Raw genomic sequence first — 5,263 nt, 5'->3', positions numbered from 1 at the left:
AGCATAAAAACCTTCAAAAAAGCCGAGAGTTGCCATAGTTGCGTCCTATCATTCACCTTTGTTTTCTGTTGAGGTCTGCTCCTGCTTTGGGCTTGTACGTATTCTACCTTGGATTTGTTAGTTTGAAATTTCCCAATTACATCAATTCTTGATTTTCCGATTCTCAATTTCGTAGATATTGATGTCGATTGTCAATTTTTGATTCTCAATTGTGGATTTTGTCAATTACTGCTTTGGTCGATTGCTGATTGTAATACCAATGCTTATTCTCCCTCCCATGTCTCTCGTGTTGGTTTGAGCCTGTTGGTTTGAGCCCCCCCCCCCCCCCCCCCCCCCCCCCCCCCCCCCCCCCCCCCTTCTCTCTCTCTCTCTCTCTCTCTCTCTCTCTCACACACACACACACACACACACAAATAGGCATATATACACACACACTCACTCACATAGGTTGTAGCGAATGGTGCTCTCTCTTATTCACACATTCTCTCTCTCTCTCTCTCTCTCTCTCTCTCTCACACACACACACACACACACACACACACACACACACACACACACACACACACACACACACACACACACACACACACACGCAAATAGGCATATATACACACACACTCACTCACATAGGTTGTATCGAATGGTGCTCTCTCTTATTCACACATTCTCTCTCTCTCTCTCTCCCTCTCTCTCTCTCTCTCTCTCTCTCTCTCACACACACACACACACACACACACACACACACACACTCACACACATAGAGGATGAATCGAATGGACCATTCTCTATTTTTCACTAATCTCACTCATACACAAAATCTTGCAATCAACAGTCACGTTCCCTCTCTTTGTGTGTGTGTGTGTGTGTGTGTGTGTGTGTCACATACATACATACATACATACACAACATGTGTAGGACATCCACAACAAATTGCTAGACTCCCATTTTTGAATTGTTGAGCTTGATATACTTTCATTAATGCATTGAGAATATGGAAGGCCTTCGTGCAACGCTCCAACACCTCAACGAATGGCACATCGACTTTGTCTCTCATACACACACAAAGGCAACGGGTCTCTCTCTCTCTCTCTCTCTCTCTCTCACACACACACACACACACACACACACACACACACACACACACACACTGACACACATCCATACATCTGTATGTGTGTACGCACGTACATATATAGACAAAACATGAGCACGTGTGTGCAATTGTTGAGCTCTGAACATTGAGGTCAAAGATCTTATTGGCCGACACAGGGAGGGAAGTTCTTTACAACTTTCAAAATGCAAAGTCAAGCCACCCTTCAAATGGTTTTCAAATACAAAAGTAGTGAGTGGTCATTGTTGAGATTTGAGGGCTGGAGTGAACCCCTTGGCCTTCCCAAAGACTACAAATATTATAAATATAAATAGAGTACTAATATTTTTTACTTTACATTGCTAGGATTGTCAAACATATTTTCATATTCTACAATCTTAGTATTTACCCTTCAATTTTGCACTTCAAATTAAATGTTTCTTAAGGTTCTCTTTCAAATGAACATAGTGTGACACATGGAGGGTCCCTCCTTCCTTAAAATTTTTAAGCTCCAATATATATAGTACTAGTATGTGACCCATGCATTGCCATGGCTAGAAAATGCATGTTTTCTATTCTTACAACTACAAAGGTGAAAGATTATATAGATTCTATTTTTTTACATGTATACACTCTTTTGCGTTTCATAAAAATGATTCACAATATAGCTCTATGGATTCTAAAAGAAAATTATACATGGAAGAGGCAGTAAATATTCTTTTAATACCAAGCTTGGAAGGTTCTCACTTGTTATGTAGGATTTTATAGCCCTTATTCAAGGGATCTAGGAGTGCTTTATAGCTATTGAGAAGAGAGAGAGAGAGAGAGAGAGAGAGAGAGAGATTAATATTTATATTCTCCTCCTCCTCCTTTCCTTTGTTTAATTGGATAGTTCTCTAAGTTGCTTGTAGTAGTTGTTTAATTCTCTCTCTCTCTCTCCCACCATGCGTGCGCCCAAAAAAAACTATAAATACTAAATACCTTCATATTTTGTAGGTTTCTTTACCTTCTAATTTATAATTTAGAGGTAATGTTTCAAAACTTGTAGGTGACATTACACTTGTTTCTCAAGCTTTGCTCCCAAGTCATGAAGTTTCCAATGTTTATGGTGTTTGTTGCACACACACACACACACACACACACACACACACACACACACACACACACACACACACACAGAGTCTAATTGTCTAAGAAAAAAGAGAGCTACATAGGGCCTTCGAACTCCGTGATGAAGGAGAATTTGACCTTAAATAGCTTCTCCAAGGAGCTGCTTTACATATTTGGCCAACATGGAAGATGATCATGCCTACATGTACCACATCTGAGAGATGCAATTAACCATGGATGTGAAGAAGATGTGTATTGACATCACCACCCAACGAGCCATCTTGTGAGGAGTATCATCGCCACTTGGTTGCACTCACATCGAGCTTCCAAGCCATTAAAAGAGGTGAAAAAAAGCATAGCTCATGTTTTCTCATTGGATGACTTATACATCAGACTCCACATTCTGGAGTCCATGGGATTGGACCCTAACTTGATGTAGAAAGATATGAAGAATGATTTAGAGACATCAAATATGTTGCTTAACCACTAGCCTTCAAAGGATCATCTCCATACCCATCCCACATTGAAGCAAACCAACAGTTCAAGAAACCATTAACGTGTTAGCCATCATGCAAGGTGTAGATGAGGGAGAATTTGCCTCATCACCATCATCATTATATGTTGGATCAATGGCACCTTCAAGAAATAATGTGTAAGACACTTCGAAACCTTCCCCTCCCTACTAAAAGTCTCAAAGCTTTCATCTCTTATAACATTGATTTTGTGTATTCCAATGCTTGAAAAAGGGCTAGGTTTAGTGCAATCACACCTAGAAATGTATTTGAGTGTACGTTTACTGTAATCATATGTAGATTTTCGAAGTTTTTTGGAAAAAATATTTTGTATTTGAGTGCTAAAAAAAAACCTAGGTTTAGTGCGATCCCACCTGCAAAATAAAACATGCAAATATAGTAATTTTGCCTTTAAAATTTCTCATACATAGGTTTTGCAAGTTTTTGGGAGAAAGTATTGTGTATCTAAATGCTAAAAAAAAACTATGTTTACAATAATCTAACCTACAAATTTTGAGATTTACCTTTAAATTCTAGATTTGAAGATAAGAACTCCTACAAAGTTTAGACAAATTTAGTGTAAAAAAACCATCAAATACAATAAATTTTTCCTCTAAAATTTCTCATAGGTAGGTTTTTCAAATTTTTGAGAAAAACATTGTGTACTTGATGTTGGGGTATAAAGCCCAATGTGGTCGCCCAGGTAAGTGGGCGGGCCGCCAGGTATGTACACATATTCCTTTGTAAAAACCTAATAAGAACTCACTATGCTCTACACATCACAGTAGAGCGAGTTCACCATATCGTCGTGCTCTTCCTCTCGCACTCTCTCGCGTCGCACTTCCGCTCGTACTCCTTCAACTGGTATCAGAGCTCAGATCGAGGCTCGGGGCAGCACTGCAGGAGGCTAGAGTCACCAACTCAGATTGGAGTGAAATTTGACAGGCGAAGACACGGTCCCAAATCTGAGGTCATCTCGGCCACCGTTCGGCTTCGACAAAGGTCTCCGCAGGCCATTTTCGACTACGTGGTCTCGGCGGGTGCAGATCCGACTCTGCAAATTTGGGGTTTTCGGCCTATGAATGTAGTTGCTGAGGATATCGACACTCCCAGAGTGTTGATTTGTGGCTGTCTACACATCGAAGGACGGCTCACAGTTCTTGGAGGCGTGTCACATACGACACGGGCGCATCTGCACACAGACTGTAGGCGACATCCACTAGTTCATCAAGTAGCTTGTGTTTGCTGCTTGATATTCCAGATTTCATCCTGACATTGCAGGTACTTCCACATGGGATGTATTGTCAGAGATGATGTATGTCTGTTGAGGGTTTGCTGGCTGTGAGTCACGCAGCAAACAACCGCCGCAGCGGTTACATCATACAGTGGGAAATTTGTGGATGTATGACTTTGTGGGAAGTCTATGTACTGTCAGATTTACTGCAGCCTTTGTTGAGGGTCGAGTGAGGTTTTATTGAGCTGGGGGATTCTCGAATGTTGAGATCCTTTCGGTGATACAGGTCTTGGAGCGATCCCTCGAGCACCCTTAGATAGGCAGGTAGGATGTATTGACTGTGAGTTAGACAGTTGGAATTTCATCTTTGCTTTACTGCCGTTGAGGCATTGTCGCAGTCTATGCTTATAGGACAGTGACAGGACAGTGAGAGACAGTACAGGTGCAGGACAGGTTTACCCGTAGCTTACAGTGTCAGAGAGATAGTGTTTTTGAGCTGTTTTTTGGTCTGTTTTTGAGTACACAAGAGCCATTTTACAAAGGAGACTCTGCCGAAATTTATGCAGAATCTGAAGCTTTCTTGGTTCATTTGACAGGTTGATATTGGTTCAGAGGTCAGTTTACAGGGGAAACTCTGCCGAACTTTTCCCAGGAAAGTAAACTACTGTGAAGCGTAGCTATGGCTGGATCACAGGACACTGCTCTTTACAATATCAAGAAGCTGGATGGAACCAATTTCCCATTGTGGAAGAAGCAGATTTGGCACGTGTTGGTACAAAAGAAGCAGATAAAACCTATAAAGCTCAAGGAGATAAAACCAGAAGATATGGAGGAAGATGAATGGAGCGAAATGGATGAATTGGCACTTTCTACCATTATGCTGACTTTGGCAGAAAGCGTTTACTTCAATGTAGCAGACGAGATGTCGGCTTATCAATCATGGTTAAAGCTGAGTGATCTTTATGAGAAGCAGAGTGCAGCTTCACAGGTATACTGGCTTAAGAAGCTTGTTGACTTGAAGATGAAAGAAGGGACACCTATGTCCAATCATCTGAATGAATTCAACACAATCGACAGTCAGTTGTCAGCTCAAGGTGTCAAGTTTGATGAACCTGTTAGAGCGATGTTCCTGTTGATCACATTGCCGGAAAGTTGGGACACTTTTCGCACAGCTTTGAGTAATTGTGCACCTCCAGATGGTTTGAACATAGCAGGTGTAGAAGGAAGTCTGCTTACTGAAGAAACCAATAGAAAGACAATGGACAAAGGCAAAGGAACAGCCTTAGTTGTCAGGGGAAGGACCAAAGAAAAGTACAA

The sequence above is a fragment of the Adiantum capillus-veneris genome, chromosome 8 (genome assembly GCF_014529385.1).
Source record: "Adiantum capillus-veneris isolate H3 chromosome 8, ASM1452938v2, whole genome shotgun sequence".
NCBI classification, from domain to species: domain Eukaryota; kingdom Viridiplantae; phylum Streptophyta; class Polypodiopsida; order Polypodiales; family Pteridaceae; genus Adiantum; species Adiantum capillus-veneris.
Note: the sequence above shows the minus strand (reverse complement) of the source record.